The following is a 26,247-nucleotide window of genomic DNA, read 5'->3' as shown; positions in this document are numbered from 1 at the left end:
CAGATTAAACACATTGAGGATTGTGCATTGTATTCATCGCTTAATCGCTGTTAATCGTATGTAGAATGTATCAACCAATAAAAGCCTTTTCACAACTATGATAAAGTTCAAAATTCAAACGGTAAATAGCTTTTTCAAACGGTAAATCTGTTCCCTATTTAAAGTAGTAGTCTTCAAATCAATAAATATCTGGAACTACACATTTTCTACAGTAGCTTATGTTCTTCCTCAGGGTTCAAGCATCTCCACACCAAATTTCATCAAAAGCGGTTCAGCGGTTTAGTCGTTAAAACACAAAAGGCAGAGCTACTTGGCATTTACAATATTAGTATTCCTACTATCATATACTAAATTCAAGGTTGTAAGCTATAGCTTTATGTTGAAATTTTAAAGATATTTGATTGGTGTAAAATGCATGTAGTGGTGCTGAGTGGTAACGGATTTGAAAATTGTTTATACAGAAAACATTCTACAGCATCAAATGTAAGACATCACCGAAGATTTCTTAGATTGACAAAAATATTTTGTTAAAGGGAGAGAGTTAAAGACCTTTAAAATGTGTCCTCTCTTTTTTCCCTTTAAGCCATCGTAAAAGGAGTTTCGATATACAAGTTTGACAGAGATTACGTCAGGACGTTGCACTGACATCCTAATATGGATCCTTTTATGGCACTCTTACAAGCTGAGGTACATCAGCAAACGTCAGGGCAAGACGGCACGACTCAGTAACTTCGATCTGCCGTTACATATCTACGTCTTTATAACTTCAAAAGAAAATAATTATAGAACCAAAATTCTCTTCAGTTCCCAGTAATTTTCTTAATTTATTGCACGACGGGTTTCAAAACATGAAGCTTCGTCTTCAAGTGTCATAACTGACTGTGTCAGCCGCCATACATTTGTTTTCTCGTAATTATTCTCGTGGGTTCCTCAACTGCGGATCTTCAATTGATCAAATATTTTGTAGCTCAAAGGAAACAGATAATGTTAGAATTTAAGTCGACATCACAGATATAAGGGACGGGGTACTGACTCAGATGGACAATTCTTGAGAAAAATATACCACGGCCTACAAGAAGGAACCATCCTCGCATTCGCGTCAAGTAATTTAGGTTCCCGGATGCAGATTTAAAGCTCCGTCATCCAGAACGAGTCCATTACTCTTTACATCGTCTCTTGGGCACCTTGCCGCACTAGGATCCATGCGGAAGTGACTGTCACAGATAAAGTCTTGCACAAAGCTTGCGGATTGTTTCCCGGTTGAATTTTTCAGCCTATAGCAAGGCGTTCACCATCATTAAACTTCCTGACAAATTACAGATCGAGATAACAGTCCATATCTACAGCGCTCATCTCTCTTACCAGCTAAGCCACCCAGGAACGTGACATGGTTTGTCTTAAAACTTCAGTCTGAAATTTATAGTATTCCAACCGTACAACGGCCGTGGTTGTATGTAATGAAGCAACATAGTAAGAAGCGCTTCTGAACTTCTGTATGCACACATTCTGGATCTTTCTAGAGGACTGCTGAAGAATATGCATAAAAATTAAAGCCATTACTCAGTATATCCCACCTCTCTGACCCGGTTCGAGCGACATTCACGCGTGTGTGAGTGTTAGAGCAACATGGATGAGTACACGTTTTCAGAATACACCGTCTTGATCTTTCAGTGGTGAAGCTCACAGTAATGGAAGCTGCTCGTCGCCTTTATTAAGATTGTCCTCCACAACGTCCAACTGTATCACAAGCCCTTTTCGTCATAATTACGCAGCGACTTCGGGAAACGGTACCTTCAGTCAGCAGGCGCGGCTGTGGTGCTCGGAGGAGACGCGGCACATCCGAAATGGCAGAGGCGATACTTCACCACGTTGAAGCGCGCCTGTCAACGAGTACACGAGCTATTTCTTTGGCTATTTATGAGTGACAGATAAAAATAGTGATGTACTGGCTCACTCACGCCTAATCAGTTATTTTTAAAATTAGTCATGTTACCAGTATGTTTTCAAATGGGTGTAGCAGGGAAACGGCACGTTTCCAGATGACGGTTGAATTCAAAATGTTTTCTACTAACACCTAGAAGTTCGTAACAGGAATATCCGAACACCCTGTATAGTCATTCCATGTTCCATAGAGTAGTCGATAAGGACGAAATAATCACAAGTTTGGAACCAGGAGCATTGGGCTGTCATGTTAATGATTGCTACTGGCCAGCTGTGTACTGGAAAGTTCCTACTCTTACCAATTATTATGGATAGAACGAAGGAGATAGACGACATTCACCGTGAGGGCACATACTAATCGAAACAAATATCACAGGTATCACCGTATTGTAACGTCTCCCTTCAGAGTACTACTAACGAGCAACTGCTTGGTATCAGTGCAAGATACCTAAGATACAATCAGTTGTAATAATGATCAATGGCAGCCATATTCTCTCAAAATGATGGATACTCTGTCCGCCACTTCTGTTCGAAGTGCGTATCATTACGTAATTGGTATATGATGAACACTTTCAAGGAGGCGTAAGAGGAATCTCTCTTTAATATACACGCCTCAGTCATTTCTTTGCTTTTACGTTAATCGTAAAAGTGCTACGAAGAGAAATTGCTTCTGATACTTTCCGCACCCTCCGGCATTTTGATGGCACTCGTGCTCCAATTAAAGAAACAACGTTTACTTATGAGTTCCTGTTCGAGCACAGAATTTCATCCTGTCCCCTTTCCTTTTAACCTGGCATCTCCGCATCACTTTTCAGGTGTCCTTTCCGTTCCCTGTTGGCAGAACTGCATTCAGCCCTCGTCTGCTTGGCTGTCCCCAATCATTTTACTAATATGTGTTTGTTAACGCAGTTGTTATCTTCTTGTATTAATTAATTTTTGTGAAATGTGGCTCAGGAACAACGAATTATATCTGTTTCAGGAATGGATGTCGTCTATATGCTCTGAATTGATTTCTGATTTTTCTGAAAGGATCTTCAGGAGTGTATTTGGTTGAGGTTTTTAGAAAATTAATCTAATGTATTTGTAATGTCTTAACAACACGTCGGCTGTTAGCTTTGGATGAACACAGAATGTGCCCTTGCGAGTTCTCTAAATCGCATACACAAGTAATTAACGACATGGTCTGAAGCGACTTCATACTATTCTCTCATCAATCTTCTGCACGGTTTGTAATAGTTCAGCATTATCGTTCTTCTCCAAAGACCGTAACCATAGAATAATCCTAGGAAATCTTGTGGATGTCAAAGAGATTTTGATTTTAATATGTGTACCTAGTATTATATGTTAGATTACTTAAGTCAGTATCTTTGTTGTCACTTGCATGGTATTCAGTTTCGTCTTTTTAGGCGAACTCGCTTCATTTTGATCTTCTAAATCGGAACCATTACGTTTCTGTAGCCACCCTAAATATTTCCGTGTCATCCTTAGTTTTATATCTACTTCGTCGGATTAGTAAAAACGATAGATACAGTTTTTCCTTCATTGACTTTTTATAAAAGGAAATCATTGTACAATTGAAACTGAAATAGTGCAAGTGAAATTTTTATAGGTCAGATTATGTACTTTGATTTGCATAAAGGTTTTAGTGAAAATTCTTTCAATGTGCGCTGGATGCGTAGCTTTAAAATAAATTCTGCAAGACGAAGTATCACTCATGTAGTACGAGACCTCGTTATTTGACACTTTTTAGTGTCACAATAACGAGGTCTCGTACTACATTTTATTTCTTGATTTGAAAATTCATTATTCGACTGTGGTGGTTATCCGGTGCACACATTAAATTCTATGCTCTACTTGTAATTTTCCCTCGTCATCTACACGGAATATAACATTTAAATGACAATATGTACAAAGGGCATTGCATAAAACAAGTTTACGAAGCTGACTGTAATGCCGTGAAAAACAGATATGGGATTGGTTCAGTGGCATCTGTTTTGTTGTTTATATTGGAAATTGTGATCACATGTAGTAATTTAGGTATTGTATCAATCTGAGTCCACTGAATTAGATCAATTTCTTTCAGTGATCAGATTTTTATAGTGATCATATGTCCGAAAGGGCAGTGTGGTGCAGTTAAAATTTGATACAAATTCTGAATTCCTCGTAAGTAATTTAAAATTGGTATTACGTACATATTTCATTACAACATTATCGTATAAACATGCTTACCATTCTAGACGTCGACAATCATTGGATGACCACCAAAGTCAAAGTCTTTCGTACATACAGAAACTCTCTCTCCTACAAATGTTCATTTTTCACAGTGCTAAATAAGCCTTTCGACAGCACTCGCTGCCACTACTGTCAAGCTTGTTGTTTGACCGTTAACAGTTGTTCCCCGGGGCGCCGATTCATTGTTAAGTATTGGTACACTGTTTCTATTTTCATTGTAGCCAGCTGAACTCATATTGAATAAGCTCCGAGAATAAAGAAGTAAAACGAAAAAATATTTAGCTGCATTTGTTTTCAAATCTCTGTACACGAAAATTTTAGCAAACGCAGTTCAGTCTACTAACTATACATCAGGTCCACGATGAAATAAGTCTCTTGGGTGAATTTAACGGAAGTGAATGTACTTGGTTTATGCATCCTTCGTCATCGTTACTGTTGCAAGATTCAGCATCTCTGACCTGACTGATTATTTGCCACCGACCTCTGGTCGTCTCCCTCCATTCTCCCCTATGGTTTCATTTTGTTATATCCTGTATATTCCTTCACTTGAATATTTATTACCAGTTGCTTATAAGACATCAACTTTTTTCCTCCTTCATAGTTCGAAATACAGCTCTTCGTGTCTAATACGCATTTCAGTTGTGTGAGTACAGCATGATAGTTATGAAACAATGTACAGTATGGTTAATGATCTCGCGTCACACTCCGATTCTCCTCTTTTATTTTTGAGTTTGTGCATTTTGCAGAAACATCCCATGCACATTTAGTACTTAATTCCATTAATTATTCCGAAATGCAAGTTACATGTTAATTTGTGTTACTGGGTACTACTCCTTCACAGTAACAGCTATTGAAATAAGCAGATGCTACGTAAGAGAAACCTACAGAAAGCGTCTAATCCAAAACGGCTAAACATGTTTTTGCGTAAATTAAAAGAAATTTTTCTTGTGTTTAGGTCGTTATTGTTCCCTACGTTTTGACAGATTAATCGTGTTCTCAAGCTATCATTTTTTTTATTTTGGCAAAAAAATTTATTGTTATTCAGTTTTTTCTTTACTTAAGTGCGTAACACCCCTTGAACGGCGGGAAGACATCGTTTGACCTGTAATGAGATGGACATTAAAAATCGATAAGATTAACGTTAGATCGCTGTATTTTCCATTCATCCACTCGGAAATGTGACCTATTTCCGAAGTTTCTAACCTTTCTTCATTTATTTCATTCGTTTGGTTCAAAACAAAGAAGTTAAACTTTGAACATTGGTATTTTTTACTGTACTGAGCCTTAAGGTCTGCGGTGTCAGCAGCCGACATGATATCAGTGCTTCGAAGGTTCGTAACACATATGGGACAATTTTCCGGAAGACAGACGGCCACGGCCCGACCGTCAAAGAACGCGACACCACCGTCGCTAGAGGGCGCAGGCCGCATAGACTTATTCTCTTCCGCGAGACAAGTATCGAAAATAGGCCTGGTTATATCCTAGCGCTGAATGGTATTTACGGTAGCGCTTGGACCAGACCAGGTGAGTTCATTCTGAGTTTCCTGAGCAAGGTGCAAATTCCGCAAGGATTCCATCAATCAGAATTCTCAATCGACAGCCACCTTCATGACGTTGCCGTCTTTCCCAACTAAGATCGCGACCGCGAGAGCTGCCCGCCGTAGACTTATTGTTCGTTAGCTCCTTGCCAAAATTTACAATCGTGGCAAACTTTTGGACCAGCAAATTTGTGCCTGTTTAACTTGCCCTATTGGTCTTTGTTGATTTATTTGTACCTCAACTCTGAGTGTCCTGCGGGAATTTGATGTATATAACGTGTGTGTTTAATGAAGTTAGACCCAATGAGAATCTAAGAAGGCTTCAGCCGCCAGAAGTATTAATGTCATATTCAAGAAGTGACTTATTTTATGTTTAGTTTCAATCCACGTTACAGAAGACGTGCTGTAGTCTTTGATAAACTTGTTCAATCGTTCAGTTTGCGGGCATACAACTTCTCGTACAGGCAGCTTTTCTGTATTTCTCTCTGACGTCGTTGGTCTTGTTTCCTTGGCTCCTAAGTTTGACACTTCTTTCGCTTTTTTGATTTGTCCGGTCCTACAACTGCCTCTTCGTTCGACTAGCTTTCTTCTTCCTGTGTCGCTCTTTGCTGTTTCTCGTTAGTGAGTTCATTCACCACCTGGAAAATGAACGCCTTCACTTCAGATTATTTTTGGTTATTTGATTCTAGAAGATGCACGCATCTATTTCTGTCATGATTGGCATACTGTAATTTATATAATATTATATCGACCATCTCTTGCAAGCAATCTTAGTTGAATATTTACGAATTTTTTGATCTACAACATCAAGATCAAACCCTGTTGCTATATAAAATGTAACAGTTTCGGATATCTTCTTTCCTTATTCGCTCACTTCCACTTCAAGATGTAGACATTCCTGTTCTTCCTCCCTTGGTCCACTGTCAGGGTGACCTTTGGCTCATCAGTCTTCTTCAAGATGATGGTGGAATATACATCAGAATTGTTCTTCCCCGAGCAGTTGGAGAGTTTTCGGTGAATTTAGTTCTTTTTCCAAATAACGACCTTTTCTACTGTAGCACTTTCTTGGCAAGCTGAAGGTATGGGAACGAGTCATCTGTTACGTTACTTCCTCGATTCAGAAACATCTCCACGATGCAAGGAAGGACATAGTCTTCGAATGGTTGGTTATCTGGTTGGAGTTTTTCCTTGCCAATGTACGAGAAGACATTACAAATACACTTAGATAGACTTGGGAACCTTGTACCTTTTTTGGAATTAACTGCTCGTCAACTATAAGATTTTCACGAAGGCAGCAACAGTAGACGCATTTTTGCGCGAACTTGTTCCATAAGTAGCAGGCACTATTTCTAATTGTCATTTTTTTTCTTTTTGAGTCATTTGTCTTCTGTAGCACTTACAAACTACGTGCTGAATTATTTTCTGGATGAATTCTCATCTCTGTTTTCCACTACAGTTTTTACCCTCTAAGCTCCCTCTATTACCATGGAAGTTATTCCCTCATGTATTAACAGATGTCCTATCAGCCTGTCCTTTTCTTGTCAGTGTGTTTTCTATGTATTCCTTCCCTCACAGATTCTGTGGACAACCTCCTTATTCCTTATCTTATAAGTCCACCTACCTTTCAACATTCTTCTATAGCTCCAGAACTCAAATGCTTCGTTTCTCTTCCGTTCCGATTTCCCACAGCCCATGTTTCACAACCATACAATGCTCAGCGCCAAACATACATTCTCAGAAATTCCTCCCTCACATAAAGGCCTATGTTTGACACTAGCAAATTTCTTTTGGCGAGGAATGCCCTCTTTCGCCAGTGCTGCTCTGTTTTTTATGCCCTACTTGCTCCGTCCGTCATCGGATATTCCTTAACTTCATGTACCTCGTGATCACCACTTCTGGTGCCAAGTTTCTTGCTGTTCTCATTTCTGCTCAATACTTTCGTCTTTCTTCGATTTACTCTCTACTCTTATCCTGTCCTCATTAAGGTGTTCATTCCATCCAACAGATCCTGTAATACTTCGTCACTTTCACTGAGGACAGTAATGTCATCAGCGAATCGTATCGCTGATATCCTTTCGCATTGAATTTTAATCCCAGTCTTGAACCTTTCTTTTATTTCCCTCATGTTTTCTTCAATGTAAAGATTAAACAGTAGGGGTGAAAGGCTACATCCCTGTCTTAGACGCTTTTTAATCAGAGCACTTCGGTCTTGATCTTCCACTCCTGTTGTTACCCCTCTACCCATTTATATATTGAACGAGTATAGTACCCGCTTTTCACTATAGCTTACACCAATTTTTCTCAGTACTTCGAACATTTTGCATCATTTTATGTTGTCGAACGCTTCTTCCAAGTAGCCAGATCATATGAACGGGTCTTGATTTTTCTTCAGCCTTGCTTCCATTATCAGCCGCAAAGTCAGAACTGCCTATCTCGTCACTTTACCTTTCCTAAGGCCCAATCGTCGTTATCTAAAGGATTTTCAGTTTTCTTTTGCACGCTTCTGTATATTATTCTCGTCGGCAACTTGGATGTATGAGCTGTTAAGATTATTGTGCGATAATTCTCGCACTTGTCGGTTCCGGAATTGTGTGTATGACGGTTTTTCGAAAGTCTGATGGTATATCGTCAGTCTCATACATTCAACACACCAACGTGAATAGTCGTTTGGTTGTCATTTCCCTCAATGATTTTAAAAATTCCGACAGAATGCTATGCAGCCCTTCTGCGTTATTTGATCTTAAGTCTTCCGAAGCTCTTTTAAATTCTTATTCTAGTATTGGATCCCCTATCTCTTCCCTATCGCCCACTGATTGTTCTTCTTTCACGTTATGACAAATCCTCCTCTTCACAGAGGTCTTCAAGGTACTCTTTCCCTCCATCCGCTGTCTCTTCTATATTTAATAACAAAATTCTCATTACAGTCTTAATGTCACCAGTCTGCTTTTAATTTCACTTAAGCTAGTTTTCATTTTTCTATAAGGTGAGTCAGTCCTTGCGAAAATCATTTCGTTTTCGATTTCTTCACATTTTGCATGCAGCCATTTCACCATAGCTTCCCCGCATTTCTTGTTTATTTCATTCTTGGGTTGTATTTCTGTATTCCTGAATTTCCTAGACCGTACTTGTACTTCGTTCTTTCGTCTGTCAGTTGAAGTCTTTCTTGTGTTACCCGTGGTTTCTTTGCAGTTCCTTTCTTTGTACCTATTTTTTTCTTTCCAACTTCTTTGATTGCCGTTTTTAGAAATGTCCATTCCTCTTCAACTGAACTGCATAGTGAGTTTACACTATCGCAGTATCTATAGCCTCAGAGAACATTAATTGTTATTCTTCATTCCTTGGTGCTTCCGTATCCCACTTCTTTGCGCACTGACTCTTCCTGACTAATCTCTTGCACTTTAGCCTACTCTTCAACATTACTTAATTGTGATATGGGTCTATATCTGCACCTGGGTACGTCTTATAACCCAATATCTGATTTCGTAATGTCTCCCTGAGCATGATGTAATCTAAATGAAACCTTCCCGTTTCTCCCTACCTTTTCCAAGTATACCTCCTGCAATAAATACAGATGCAATAGAGTAAAATATTGGCACTTCCATGGCTGTTACAAAAGGGGTATGGAAGCCAGGAATCGCATTGTCGGTCACAACACCATTACATCACATGCAATAACGCTCCCATCAATATCCACATAGCGGGCCTGTCCAATCAATATCCACGTAGCAGGCCGGTCCAGCGCCCAACATCTCAATAACATCGACGCAGCAGAAAGATAGGCTATTGTGACATCGGAAGGCTGGGTACTAGACTTCTGACCTACAAACTTGGTTTGGTGTATGATGTTGGAAGCAGTGCTTTAAAAAAACAAGTAGACGCCGAACTGAAAATAGTCACTACAAGACCTAGATCTCTACTAACAGCAGGCCTGCTGCTGTTTCTAAGTCCCACACTGTGGGCTTATGCCATCTACCGGCCCACACTAGCCGAAGCCATTCTACCCTGGGGTCAACGTTTCGAGTCCAGGATAGTGCAACAGCTACACTACTTGAGCTGGTTGGGCATACAGATGCTGTATACGACCACGACAGTAGCAGACTCCATGCCTACTGATTCGTCCCTCCCTGAACTGCAGGGTACTCGTGAAGTCCAAGGCACCATACGTGCAGGTGCTGCTGTGGACTTCACGTGTCAACGTCGCAGCGTGTCCATTGATTTGAAGCTATTGCCCGCCGTTGACAGCGCACGTTCATGCCAGAGAGGGGTGACGGCGGGGGTAGGGGGCCACCGAGGAATGTCGCTACAAGAGTTGTAGTTGTTTGCCAATAAAATGTATTGCATAGGTACACCATACATATATAATATACGCGCCTGACGGCGGACCGATCTTTCGATGTAAACATAACATTTTCTTCATTTGTGTGGCCATATTCTCCGTACTTCTTTTACAATTCCTGATGATATTTCCATTCCTTCTTAACAACTACGTCTCGTTCTGTTGAGGCAAATTGTAAATGTCTTTAATTACAGACCACTGATGAGTGGTCTGTAACTGACGATATTTACAATTTGAAATGCTTTTAAGATCGGAAAACAGTTCGTTAATTATATGTTGGTCTTCGCTTACGGTGATTTCTGCTTGGTTTCCCGCCTACGTCTGGAAATACTATCTGCTAGAACATCTTTGGTGTCTTTCTTCATTAGACACTAATACTTGTTGTCCAATTTTTCGTTCTCTGCAGAAGTACGCATTTCTTACGTTTCCCATAGCACACTTTTTCGACCACCACTGTTCGCTGTTTATTTTTATACTTCTGAGTGTGTATTACGTTTAGCAGTGTTGCCAACATAACATTGCCACTAGTTTGTTTTTTAGTGAACTATATGTGTGTTATTCTATTTAATTATGTTTCAATTTTGTTGATGTATATTTACGTACTGTGTAAGAGTAATAGAAAAATAGTGATGGAGCGTTCTTCTTTTTTTAAGTGCAAGAAGTGAAATGAAATTGGGAGGGGGGGGGGGGAGGACCAGAGATAGGAGGGACGAGATTCTTTTCTTTTTCAGACCGCTGTGGAAAAAATTTGATGGGGAGTATTCTGCTGGCGGTAGCACCGGTCTTCATCTTCAGTTGTCTTTGATGTAAAATCACCGTCTGAAGGTGATAAACGATTTTTGATTCAATGTATTTCTCCAGAATGCGAAATATCTCTTTCCTACTAATACCAAGACGACGCAACATTACTTGAATACGTCTGTTACGGGAGAGAAACTCACTGATGAGATGAGTAACTAGAGCAACACAACAACGGCTGAGAAATTATGTTACGATTTTTGCGAGGAAACTTTCTTACAGTCTGTATATCACCATTCGAGGTAGCGAGAACTGAACAAACCAAAATTCAGTGCAAATACATTTGTAATTATGAGAACACCAATATTCTGAAAAGGAGTTATGCCAGCTGTCAGCTTACCTCTCATGCAGCGCTAGGTATATTCCATGAAATTTATATAAAATGTAAAAATGCAGGAAAATTCAGTACGCTGTTTCCAGAAGTAGAACAATTAAGGGAAAGGCAAGAAGTTTGGTGGAAAGATGTTGAAAGCTTCTTTCGTTATTGCAGAAATGGAAGTTGTCTTTTGATTACCTTCGCTGTTCTAGTGTTAGTAGTTCTCTGTCGTGTTTCTGGTTCTAGAAGAGCTGTCCTATTGGTGTACTTCATCTCGACTTCATCTTCTGTTTTACCATTTGCCTTCGGTAATTCCTATCTACTTAAGTATCCATATTACCTCTCATTTTTCATCCAGTTTGTCCTGGTGTCTTAATACGAGGGTAATCCCAAAAGTAAGGTCTCCTATTTTTTTTATAAGTACAGATCGCTGTTTGTGTGGCAGTTGGTCACACTGTTATGAAGAGTGCTTCATCCGCTGTGTGTAAACATGTGCAGGCCGCACTGAGGCGCTCAGTCTTGGCTTGGCAGCCGTTGAGAATGGAGCTCCCATTGGATGTTACCGCCAAGTGCGAATTTCGTGCAGTTATTCGGTTTTTGAACGCAAAGGGCACTGCTCCCATTGAAATCCATCGCCAATTGACAGAAGTGTATGGTGAGTTGTACATGGATGTCAAAAATGTTCGTAAGTGGTGTAGAGAGTTTGCAGCTGGTCGGACCGAAATTCACGACGAACAAAGGAACAGGAGCCCGTCAATTTGTGAGGAGACAGTGTTGAAAGTTGAGCAAAGCATACGTGAAGATCGGCGGATCACCTTGAATGATCTCTGCGCGTTGGTTCCTGAGTTTTCCCGAAGCACCTCGCACAGAATTTTAACGGAAACATTGAGCTACTGGAAGGTGGAAGGTGTGCGCAAGATGGGTGCCACGCATGCTGACTGAGGACCACATGCGGCAACGATTTGATGCTTCCCGCACATTTCTTCACCGCCTTGCAGTCGAACAGGACAACTTTCTGGAGTCAATTGTCCCGGGTGACGATACCTGGGCATACCACTTTACACGTGCCACAGGCGCGGAAATTCAAACAAACGCAGTCTGCCGGTAAAGTCATGACAAACGTTTTTTGGGATCGGAAAGGGGTATTGTTGGTCGACGTTGTGCCCACTGGGACCGCAATTAACACTGACAGGTTCTGTGAGACTCTGAAAAAACTCAAACGTGCAATTCAGAACCGGAGAAGAGGAATGTTGAGCAAGGGCATACACATTCTCCATGGCAACGCTCGCCCACACATCGGTCAGCAAACAGTTGCTATCCTGCAACAGTTTCAGTGGAACATAATCACCCACCCACCCTATAGACCTGACTTGGCGTCCAGTGACTATCACTTGTTACCTAAGTTAAAAGAACATTTAGCCGCAAAGCGATTCAACTCCGACGACGAGGTGAAAGACGAGGTTCATAACTTTCTGAACAGCATGGCTGCGAGTTGGTATGTGAAATACCCCCGATTAAATTCCTTTATTGGTTTTTGTGTAATTTATCGTAGCCGCCAAACAGTTAATTATTATGATTATGTGACCGTGTGCTTAATGGATGAAGGCTATCGGTTTTCCTGCTGTGGTTTCGGGGGTCTTTCAACCGAGTGCGGCTGCTCTGAGACTGAATAGTGGAATCATTGAAAATTTGTCTATTATTAAGGACCACAAAGGTTGCGATGTACAAACTGCATATTTTCTACTAAGACACAAATTCTGAGGCAGTTGCTACCTTCGCCTTACACATCTAATTACGGTTATGTCTCTTATTGGTTGCTCATTTTAGGTATTTCGTCACACACAATGATGATGGTTAACATCCACAACAATCCTCACTGCAATCCATGGTTGTTGCTGACCGACGCGGTTGCCGCGAAACACGCAATTCGGCACTTGTCACTTTCTGTTTCATATCAATTACGAATCGGTATTAGTGAGGGTCAACCCCACGACGATCAGGGGGGCGTGCTCACTCATCACACTCCGGTAAATTGTACCGTTTACAAGTCACTCGACCAATTCTTGCCCGTCTCTCCCGCACTACTTCTCACTCGACACTCTGCAGCACTACTCCGCACTCGACACTCGTCTCACTGCCTCCTGCAGCGCTTGACAATCGACTCCTGTCTACTATCGACCTGGGCGTCGGATACTAGCATCTACACTCCTGGAAATTGAAATAAGAACACCGTGAATTCATTGTCCCAGGAAGGGGAAACTTAATTGACCCATTCCTGGGGTCAGATACATCACATGATCACACTGACAGAACCACAGGCACATAGACACAGGCAACAGAGCATGCACAATGTCGGCACTAGTACAGTGTATATCCACCTTTCGCAGCAATGCAGGCTGCTATTCTCCCATGGAGACGATCGTAGAGATGCTGGATGTAGTCCTGTGGAACGGCTTGCCATGCCATTTCCACCTGGCGCCTCAGTTGGACCAGCGTTCGTGCTGGACGTGCAGACCGCGTGAGACGACGCTTCATCCAGTCCCAAACATGCTCAATGGGGGACAGATCCGGAGATCTTGCTGGCCAGGGTAGTTGACTTACACCTTCTAGAGCACGTTGGGTGGCACGGGATACATGCGGACGTGCATTGTCCTGTTGGAACAGCAAGTTCCCTTGCCGGTCTAGGAATGGTAGAACGATGGGTTCGATGACGGTTTGGATGTACCGTGCACTATTCAGTGCCCCCTCGACGATCACCAGTGGTGTACGGCCAGTGTAGGAGATCGCTCCCCACACCATGATGCCGGGTGTTGGCCCTGTGTGCCTCGGTCGTATGCAGTCCGATTGTGGCGCTCACCTGCACGGCGCCAAACACGCATACGACCATCATTGGTACCAAGGCAGAAGCGACTCTCATCGCTGAAGACGACACGTCTCCATTCGTCCCTCCATTCACGCCTGTCGCGACACCACTGGAGGCGGGCTGCACGATGTTGGGGCGTGAGCGGAAGACGGCCTAACGGTGTGCAGGACCGTAGCCCAGCTTCATGGAGACGGTTGCGAATGGTCCTCGCCGATACCCCAGGAGCAACAGTGTCCCAAATTTGCTGGGAAGTGGCGGTGCGGTCCCCTAAGGCACTGCGTAGGATCCTACGGTCTTGGCGTGCATCCGTGCGTCGCTGCGGTCCGGTCCCAGGTCGACGGGCACGTGCACCTTCCGCCGACCACTGGCGACAACATCGATGTACTGTGGAGACCTCACGCCCCACGTGTTGAGCAATTCAGCGGTACGTCCACCCGGCCTCCCGCATGCCCACTATACGCCCTCGCTCAAAGTCCGTCAACTGCACATACGGTTCACGTCCACGCTGTCGCGGCATGCTACCAGTGTTAAAGACTGCGATGGAGCTCCGTATGCCACGGCAAACTGGCTGACACTGACGGCGGCGGTGCACAAATGCTGTGCAGCTAGCGCCATTCGACGGCCAAAACCGCGGTTCCTGGTGTGTCCGCTGTGCCGTGCGTGTGATCATTGCTTGTACAGCCCTCTCGCAGTGTCCGGAGCAAGTATGGTGGGTCTGACACACCGGTGTCAATGTGTTCTTTTTTCCATTTCCAGGAGTGTATGTTCGTGGGATCACGGATCCCTTACATCCCCGCCCTAAAAACCTTCTTTGTAGCCACAGGCGAAAAAGAACAATAGGAAAAAATTATAACATAGTTTATAAATGAAAATGAGGAACATAAATTCTGGTTCAAATACTGAAAAATTGCATCGTATCACAAATAATACCCTACTGAGTCCGGTAGCAAACTGCTCCTACAGAAACATAATACACCATCAATCTATCTTAATTAACATAGCATGGTAAATATTTTTTATAAAACTTTGTCTTACATTCATTTACCAAAAATCTTCACCTTCAAAGGTTTGTATGAGCCATTAACTAGATATTTGTTATAACTTGCTACAGAAAAGACAAAAAAACAAATAAGTTGAATGCCAGCTACCCCTTTGGTAATGGTAATGGTAATGGTTCATGCCAACCTCTAACTTATAACTCACTTGGTCAACACACATTAAAGTTAAGGAAGAAATTCACAACTTATTCATTTGAGTCCTTAACACAAGAAAAATTGAATATCAAAACAAAATATAGCATTTACACCTTGACTTATGCAATTATTTTACAATCTCTCATACCTCTACAGATTCAATAATATTAAATGCTCCACTGTGGCACTAAATATGTCTTACATAACTATTTGCATCGCTATAACTAATGTGGTCACCCAATGAAAAATTTTTAATTGCTGATCCTTTCATTTTGCCAAACATTTATACTGCCATATGTGAATTGTTATCACTAATGCTCAGATGAGAGGTACAATATTTCCTGTTATATTGACATTAATTCAAATCCGCTATATAGATATTTGTTATTCATTACACAGTGCCAAAATTCTGCTTCTAAAGCTTGGACTAAGTATAACCATAATTGACTGATAGCTAATTGGATACATGAATTACTAATTATTCATTAGTTACACTTTCTGTTTTATCAGCATACTTTAGATCAACATGTATACCTACAAACAACTTGAAAACAGATGTTGCTCATGTGCTAGATGACATACTTCAATACTTCAAACATATCACACTCAATAAACTTCATTACACATAACTCCCTCAATTTAACAGCAACTTCAACTGCAAATATATGTATATCTATCTTCAACCTACACCAATCCTCCATATACTTCAATGCTTCAAACATCTCATACTCAATACACTTCATTACACATAACTCCCTCACCTTAACAGCAACTTCAACTGCAAATAAATATATATCTTCAACCTACATCAATCCTCCATATTCGCTGCAATAACTACATAAAAATACTACTCCAGACTCCTTGGCCTCTCTGTACATACTATTTCACATCATTTATTCGAACAACTATCTCCTCATGTATTTGTTTCTTTATACGCCATCCTAATTACAAGCTGATACATTACTCCAATTTTCTTACAACAGTTTGATCTTTTCGTGCCCCACAAAACAACTCTATAGGATTACACAAACTCTTGGCTGACCAATTCGCTTCACATCACATTTTATCAGCATTGGCTTTCTGATCTGGTTCTCATTTCATTACGTCTGGCACTATTAATTTTGTAGTGTACTGACACTAAACTGATTTTAAACTTATTGATTCTCTGACATCCTACACTCTCCATCAACAGTAACTACTACCAATTTACTACATGGTTCCTGACTGAATTACTTGGATGACCACTACCTATCCTAATTACTACACTAACTTCTTAACCTAAGGATAGAGAAAGATGGTAGAGGAGTGAAACTTGAAATAAGAAATAAAGTCTCACCAGCTGGGAGTGTACCAGTCGCCACTTGGTGTACCAGCAAAAGAGTTGCTGGCTCCCTACACCTAACTTTCTTCAATTTGTACCTCATGATCCCTTTGTATATCTTCTCCCCTCTCATAATTCCTGTCATTATCATCTCTCCTATGATTGTGGTAAAACTGTCGGCCATTGCCACGGTTGCTATATCCATTACCCCCACCTCTACCTCTGTAATTCAGTGGGCCATTAAACTGACTTTGGCGGTAATTATTTCCACCTTGGTTCTGATCATGTATCTGATTGTTTTCCTGTGCACGAATAGTTTCTAATTGCTCCAATACTTCCATTAAAGTATCTTTATCTTTAATCAGGCTTCCAGATAAGTTTTCTTGCTTCCTACGACTTAACCTCCTTTTAACTGCTGATATCATTGTCGTCATTCAGTGGCTGCTCCAATGTTTCATTCAACTCCCATAGATGCTCAGCAAATTCTGTCAAGGTATCTCTCCAGGTATTAAGGGACTTGCGATGCAGTAAATCTTCAAGTGTTGCACATTGGTGATTTTTGGACCAGTATTTCTTTAAAAACTCTTCCTCAAATTGACTGTAGCTGGTAACTTCTTCTTTCTTCCTAACTCCCCAGGTGAAAGCTTCACCTTCCATTCTGTCTATTGCGAACTGAATTTTATCTGCATCTCGTAAGTGTGCTGGGAAAACTCGTCGTAACCACTTAGTAAATATCATTGGATGCAATGCCCCTTTGGGTTTATATTTTTGCCCCATGTGGGCCTGGGTATACCTATTATCAGCATTTACTAGTGTAACGAAGATTGCCTCCCCTACTGTTAAGGTGGCACTATTTATCTTCCTATCAATCTCTTCAGTTTTAGTTTCTAGCTGTTGGACTCCCTCCTGTAGCTGTTTGATCTCATTTGTGACTATATGTTCCACAGCCTCCACCAATTTCACTTGCCTGTTTCCCAATTTACCAATATTAACATTGCACTGCTGTTGTATTTGTACCACGTCTTGAATCTGTTGGTTCTGGTGTGCTTCCATTTCCTGCATTCTCCTTTCCAATTCAGTTTTGACATCCTTCACGTCTCCCTCAGCTTTTCCGATTATCTCTACTCTCATATCGTTAATCTCTTTTCGGAGTCGATCTACCTTCACCCAAAGCTTGTGATCTCTCTCCTGAAGAGTTATTCTCATCTGTTCCTGGAATTCCTGCAGTCCTTTCCTTAAGCTTTCTTGGTTTTCTTGGAACATCTCTGCTATACTTTTCTTGATTTCTTTGTTTTCTTTCTTGATTTCGTCATTTACTTTGGACATATCTTCTATACGCTTGTTGATTTCTTCATTTCCTTTCTTGATCTCATCATTTCCTTTGGACATCCCTTCTATTTGCTCGTTGATTTCTTGGAGCATCTCTCCCATATGCTTGTTGATTCCTTGGAGCACCTTAAGTATTACTGACTGCAATTCTCCATCCTCAAGACTCAGTTCCTTTCTAATTGGTTTTACCGGTGTCTCAGGGTAGCCGGTTGAATGACCCAATAGGCTGTCCATTGACATTCCACTACTACCAATTCCTGACTCATCCTTGTCTTCCTGCCCTATCTCCATTTTTCTAATTACCTCCTCCACAAACTTTTCATTCAATTCAGGATCCATTCTCAACTATTCACTATGCACAGACAAGAAAAGAAAATAAAAATAAAATTAAAATAACCTCCTAGTAACCCAAACACTTATCAATTAGCTAATAACGAAATAATCCTTCACTCTATCAGGTTATCCCAGACTGGCAAAATAGACCTCTCCATTGAACACCATAAATTACAGAAACCTACCCAGATCAAACATCAATGACTGCATTTATACACAAAATCTCAAAGTAACATAAACACAATTTAAAAGACCTATAAATATGTAGTTTACAATAAATAATGCAAATGAGACACTATTCTGTGCTGTACAGCATGAAAACAAGCGCATATTAGCATACCATGCTTCAGAGCAAATTCGCAACAAAATGTTAAAATATATTGTTTTTACTTTTTCTGCAATTGACAAATTTAATTTGAAGTTCCTTCCGCGCTCTGAAGATAGTACAATATGGTTTACTATCGCGCCAGCAAATCGTCCTCACTCACCCCTCGACGCTCGTCGAAGTCGCGATGTTTTGACGTTTGAAGTCGCGCTGCTAGTCGTGTTGGCGTTGGCTCCTCCGGCGCGGCAGCAGTCAGGCGAAGCGTCGTTGTAGCTGGTGAGGTGCCGTGTGCACTGTTTACATCCGCGGCGAATCGCGCTGACGCAGTCTCGTAGTTCCGTGGTTGGCGACGGGATGGAGCTGCTGTCGCGTATTTCGTTGATCGGCGGGTAGGTGGCGCAGACGTCGTATACTTCGAGGGTTCGCCACTAGATGTCGAATTCCGCGTCGTCGTTGTTTCTTCTTCAACCACTTGGCTCCGCTGTAGTCACCCATCAGTGTGGTACATCTCTGCTATCTAAAACCTTGCTGTCGCGGCGTGTGGAACTTCTTCACTGCTTTAGACTCTTTGGCTAGCCGCTTACAGTCTGGGTGACGTCATCCAACAATTACGCCAGTCAACACTCGCAAATGCGGTAACAGTTTATGGGTCCACATCAAATTGAGTTATTTACACTGTTCAAAAGATAATTTCGGATACAAAGTCACTTGAAAACATGCTCCTGATAGTTTCGTAACGGAATCTTGGCTGGTTCACTCGCGATTATGCACAAACACGCCTTTTCTTAGAATATGAATTTTACAGCAATTCACGCAGGTTCTCGTGTCCGTACCTCAATATATTGCTTATTAACACTGCTTTTGTCACTTTAACTCATAAAAACAAATTGTTTACTGTTTCTGAGTCACTTTTGCGCTGTATTGTCTATATAATGTGCTTCGTTCCTGCGATTTCTAATTTCACCATAAATCCGTTACTTTACAATGTTTCTAGTTGAAACACTCTGATTTTAATCATGTTAACGACAATACCGGATTGCTCTTGCACTAAAATTGTCCACTTAAGCCAAAAATGGTGCTTAATAAATCATTGTTCGGATCCGAAGAATGCAACTGTCCTTTTCATGGGAGCCAAGATGAAACACCTCCGATTAAATTCCTTTATTGGTTTTTGTGTAATTGTCCGCAGCTCGTGGTCGTGCAGCAGCGTTCTCACTTCCCGCACCCGGGTTCGATTCCGGGGGGTCAGGGATTTTCTCCGCCTCGTGATGACTGGGTGTTGTTTGATGTCCTTAGGTTAGTTAGGTTTAGGCAGTTCTAAGTTCTAGGGGACTGATGACCATAGCTGTTAAGTCCCATAGTGCTCAGAGCCATTTTTGTGTAATTTATCGTAGCCGCCAAACAGTTAATTATTATGATTATATGACCGTGTTCTTAATAGATGAAGGCTATCGGTTTTCCTGCTGTGGTTTCAGGGGTATTTCAACCGAGTGCGGCTGTTCTGAGACTGAATAGTGGAATGATTGAATGTTTGTCTATTATTAAGGACCACAAAGGTTGCGATGTACAAACTGTATATTTTCTACTAACACACAAATTCTGAGGCAGTTGCTACCTTTGCCGGCCGAAGTGGCCGTGCGGTTAAAGGCGCTGCAGTCTGGAACCGCAAGACCGCTACGGTCGCAGGTTCGAATCCTGCCTCCCGCATGGATGTTTGTGATGTCCTTAGGTTTAACTAGTTCTAAGTTCTAGGGGACTAATGACCTCAGAAGTTGAGTCCCATAGTGCTCAGAGCCATTTTTTTTGCTACCTTCGCCTTACACATCTAATTACGGTTATATCTCTTATTGGTTGCTGATTTTAGGTATTTCGTCACACGCAATGATGATGGTTAACATCCACAACAATCCTCACTGCAATCCATGGGTCCGCCACTCATGGTCGTGCGGTAGCGTTCTCGCTTCCCGCGTCCGCGTTCCCAGGTTCGATTCCCGGCGGGGTCAGGGATTTTCTCTGCCTCGTGATGACTGGGTGTTGCGTGATGTCCTTAGGTTAGTTGGGTTTAAGTAGTTCTAGGGGACTGGTGACCATAGATTTTAAGTCCCATAGTGCTCAGAGCCACTTTTTGCAATCCATGGTTGTTGCTGGCCGACGCGGTTGACGCGAAACACGAAATTCGACACTTGTCACTTTCTGTTTCATATCACTCGCGAATCGGTATTAGTGAGGGTCAACCCCACGACGATCAGGGGGGCGTGCTCACTCATCACACTCCGGTGAATTTTACCGTTTACAAGTCACTCGACCAATTCTTGCCCGTCTCTCCCGCACTACTTCTCACTCGACACTCTGCAGCACTACTCCGCACTCGACACTCGTCTCACTGCCTCCTGCAGCGCTTGACAATCGACTCCTGTCTACTATCGACCTGGGCGTCAGATACTGGCATCTATGTTCGTGGGATCACGGATTCCTTACATATGACATGGGCATACAGAAACTGCAGCAGCGTCTACAAAAATGTATCGACATGTGGGGCGGCGGATGTATAAGTTTGTAATAATAGTAATTTACTGTATAAATGATTGCATGTTGAATCATTCCCAGCCGATGCACCATATGTGGGGCGGCGGATGTTTAAGTTTGTAATAATAGTAAATCTATTGCTGGATAAACGCTTGCGTGTTGAATCAGTTTCTAGCTTTTAGAATGTTGTTATTGCTGTCTTTTGCCGTTCTCAACACTGGCTCTCTATTTACTCCGTGACCCCCAGAAAGTGATTTAATAAAACTTGGAGCCAGTAAATAGATATCCTAGTGCCCACTTTACCTGAGAATGTTCTTATAGCTGCAGCTTATAGCTCTGAGGAATTAGGAGATTGTCCGGGATTTCTAATCAAAAACGGTTTTCCAAAATAGTTGAGTATATTCTGAAATTCACTGATAAAAACCACAAGTATCCCTACAACCTAACTAACAGAACAGTTCAGAGTCTAATACGCTGATGCAACTATAAATGTCTGAATCAAATGTTAAAAAGAATGCTCGCCATAATTTGATGAAAATACTTCATCAAACGCCACGCTAAATATATGGTAGAATGTCTGTCCCGCGACGGCACGTGAAAATTACGACAATACGCAAACTGAAGCTAGATAATGAAAATCATTCCAGAATTAACACTTCACATGAAATGTTTTCATGGTTCCGCATATCTCTAGTAACTTAATACGGCACCCGAGGCTGTTTGTAGCAGATACACTGATGCGACGCGACTACCGACACAGATGGCGTGTCATTCAGCGTCTGGAGAGAACTGGGGCCTTGCTTCCTCGCGCAGTGTTCTTATATATAAAGCCGCGGTGCGGACGGCTGAGGGATCGCCTGATCAAATCCGCTCTCCCGACTAGCCGCTGGGCTAGTAACGCACCACTTCAAGTTACATAATAATTTATAGCTTCTTTGGCTGATGGCCGAAGAAGCTCTTAATTTAAACGTGCATTCAGCACGCAGGTAAGTATTGATAATAAAATTTTGACGTGGCTAAGTTAAATACTTTAGGCGAGAGAATTAATTTAATTGCCCTGCACGCACTAGATGAGCTCTGAACTGGCCCTGTTGAGATCCGCTATCGCTATAATTTTATAGGTATTAAAAAGAAACTTTACACATCTTCATAATCATAGCGGACCTCCAACCTATTTAAATCTAAACAACCTAGCCTTATTTACTAGCCTACTTAATCTATCTTGCTTCCTTCAGTTTTGAGACGAAAACCAGAAAATCATGAATTTCCACTAAAATCTTAATATGTGAAATCCAAAGTACTGTTTTTATTAAATCATTATGAAAGATGAATCTAAATATAAATTTTGAAGTCTCTAGCTCTGTTCTGTTGCGCCAATGATTTTTCCAGAAAAACGTCCAAATCTCGGAAATGGCTGAAGTTATCGAACTGATATTTAACACACATTAATTTAGTATTATTTCTGACATGCTAGAAAAGTTTTAGTTCATTCGCTTGATTTTTAAGGTATTGCGCAACATTTATGACGTCAGAGCTAGTTACAGCAGACTGGCTGGCACACAATGGAAACTGATGTGAATTTACTACAGCGTGAGTAGGCTGCTTCCCTACATCACCCTCTACTTAAATTTTTTGTTTATGAATGTTAATGAATGAAAAAAAATTTAATTACAAAAAGGGAAGCAAGAGTACAGTTTAACTCCCTATGAAAAATCAAATTGAAATATAAACCGTAGAAACATTAAAGAAAACTGATTACCTACATTAATTATTTAAATTGTAGGCATGTTCACTGCCTTTTAAACAATGTCATTACTCAAATTTTTAAGCAAAGTCAACGAAATATTTTGGCATACATATTGCCTTAGACAAACAAACACATACAAATTGAGAAATTATGAAAATCTTAACTACATTAAATACATTTTTACATACACAAATTCAAAGAAAATAACATGACACATAAACAGATGATTATCTCTTAGCAGTCTTTTCTAAACCTGAAAGAAAAGTTCACAAATAATTTTTACACACGTGGTTGTAGCCGCTTTGGCTGGCGTCCTACACTTCCATTCACAAGGGTAGAGGAGGGGAAGTTGCTATGGTGTGCGTCCTTCACGTTCTCTCTAAATTACATGGGGAAAGGGGAGGGGTCACTGTGAGTTGTGTCCAAGTCACTCCACGCTTTCATGCAGCTACCAGGCTGCCATTATCTGGTTTGTCCTGTAGAACAAACAAAAAGAGTGCCTCAGACTCTGTTCACTTAATATCTAAGGGTGGGTCACAATGAAATGGGGATATACACATTTTATCTTCCAATATTTTGCTGGAACAAAGTTAACAGAACCTTTCTCAATTTTACTCTTACGGTTACTTAACTGTCATAAAATCGGTAAACAAATGGCTCAAAACGCCGTTAGTCACTTACAAGAGAAAATTTTATGCTCAAGGCATATAATCATAAATCCTATTTAATCTGAATTTATTATTTCTGGGCCGGAACACTGAACCAATGCTCGGTACATTCCTGACAAATCTGCATCTTATTTTCTTAACTGACTCATCTTTGATTACTTTATTCTTAGAGATAGTATGAGTATGATTAGTGGTTGTTTTCTCAGCTTCCATGTACATGTGAGTAACTTTTGGTAATAGTACAGTTGTGAGTGTTCAAAACACACTAAGTTTAGTTGACTATTAAATCCACTTATTGGTCTTCTGCTTTTGTCAGTTCCACATCTGCAATTACGTACTTACTTACTTTGAAGTGTATTTATGCTGAGCTAAAATAGTGTTTCACGTCTGTCAGTATGTTATTTATTTATTTTGCTAGTGTATGTACTTATTTAACACTCACTCTATTAATATTTAAAGCATAGGATAGCACATTTATTTCATATTCATAGTGTATTGCAGCTGATTAGTTTGCTCACGTGGCAATCCATTTCCACTCGATCGGACGCTGAAACCTCAGGTAGTCTCTCTCAGACCTACCACTAAACTGCATCAAATAATTATGGACGAGCGTAATGCTAAATTCCTTAAACCTATAGGACACCATGAGCTGCTCTGTCTCATTTAACATAAGGGTACCTATGGTCGCATTCACGCCTCCAACTCATAACCTCAATACGTGTAGGTGTATCCTGTCACACACTACACTAAAATAATGGCCAACTCCAATCGTATAAATACTTCAGGGACGTGTCCTTCACGTCTCAACCACAAACACTGCCCAATTCCATTACACTGCTTTTCCTTGCTACACCAGGTGAGTTTAATCTTACAACTTATCTGCATATTTTTCCTAACACTAAGCAATCTCTTTTACTATTTCTTAGTTAGCTCTAATGCATACACTAGGTTTCACTACCACTTCAGATCCTGCTTGTACATGAATTCATATATCTTTTTAAATTACTGTTGGTGGACCATTTCCAATAAAACAACACTCTGTACTTATTATTTTCCCAGGGTACTATACATACTTGTTGCTCAAATACATTTTATATCTTAATTACGTCATACTTCTCTATTGTTTGTCACTATTAGGTTTGTCACATTAGGTATTTTCTTTTATCACTAATCGGTAGATAGAATGGTTACATAACTCATGGCTTGATAGCCATGACAGAAAATTTTCATGTCTGGAAAGAAGAGGTCGAAATTTTTGTGGACAGGAAAGAGGAAGAATGAGTGAGACCTGAAAGGGAAAGAAGATCTCACACAGCTGGGACTGCACAGCTGCCACACTGTGTAGAGGTTACAGTACAACCTCCTCCCTACAGCATTCATTGGTTTAATGCTGTACTGATAATCATACCGGAAAATTTTGTGTTGGAAAGTAGAGTTCGAAATTTTTGGGGATAGGAAAGATGAAGATTGAGTGAGACTTGAAATGGGAAAGAAGATCTCACACAGCTGGGACTGCACAGCTGCCACACTGTGTAGAGGTTACAGAATAACCTCCTCCCTACAGCATTCAGTGGCTACCTATGAATCTGCCAGGTCGATCTGAAAATACTTTATGATGCCTTTTTAGAACCTGTCTCAGTTCTTCCTTTTGATTGCCTGAAATCCTACCGATTTCCTGCAATTTAGCTTCTATTTTGTCCAAAATAATTGCTTCTTCTTCTTCTGTGTTTAGCTTACTTGTACTAAGATTAACACCATCGTTCCAATATCTCCTGTTTTTCAGAACTCGTATAGGCAGCTCCCAAGTTTCATCATCAGTTACTACATGTTTATCACTAAAAGGTACTATAATTACTCCGGTTATTGGCAAGACCATTTTTAACTGGCTTCTTTCAAAATCAACAACACTCTGATATTTCGACAAGAAATCTATGCCAATTAAAACCTCAATACTGAGATTGTTTACAATTAAACATGGATGATCAATTAAATTACCATTAATGTTAAAGGGCAGTAAAGCTTCTTGCTTTACCGTTTTTGACACCTTGCCAGTAGCACCAATTATTCTTAGTCCTGATACCCTCATTACCGTAAGCTTGTCTTTACCAGGTAATGCATCAAAGAAGGACTGAGATATTGCACTCACCTCACTTCCACTGTCTAAGAGACAACGTACATTGATACCCAACATATTCACTATTATTATAGGGTGGCTTATTCTAGGTTGTGCAGGTGGTTCCTCACATTCATCTAGTAGTTCCTTTTGGATTTGTCTCCAACTAAAGTGATCGACATCTGTCTTCATTACATTTAGGTCACAGTGTGTAGGGGTTTCCTGAATTACATTTTCAGCTGCCTTTTCCAGTCGGTCTATTAATTTTAAATCGAAACACCGCACGACTTCATTACATTTAGTTTGCTGAACATAACCCAAATTACTGTAGTCTGAGCGATTCTGCGCCTCCAGACCGGGCATAACACTAGTTACAGCTAAACCACTTTCACCATTATCGTCGGTTTCCTTCTCAAGTGACAACTGGTCACAGCTACTGGGTTCATCGACCCTCAACAGCCTACCCTCTACATTTTCACTTATCTCCTGTCCTAAATCTATTAGTACATTATCAACATCCTGCACAGGCACTTTAGATAAGAGCACATCATTCTCATCGTAAATATAAGCATGAATTTCTTCTGCTTTTTCACCTGACAATTCAGTATTTTGTAGCTCATCCCTACTGTTATACTGCTGCGCCTTCTCTTTCTCTTCCCACTTAGAAA

The sequence above is a fragment of the Schistocerca piceifrons genome, chromosome 2, assembly GCF_021461385.2.
Source record: "Schistocerca piceifrons isolate TAMUIC-IGC-003096 chromosome 2, iqSchPice1.1, whole genome shotgun sequence".
Classification (NCBI taxonomy): Eukaryota; Metazoa; Arthropoda; class Insecta; order Orthoptera; family Acrididae; genus Schistocerca; species Schistocerca piceifrons.
The sequence above is the reverse complement of the archived record's forward strand: the minus strand, read 5'-3'. Positions refer to the sequence as shown.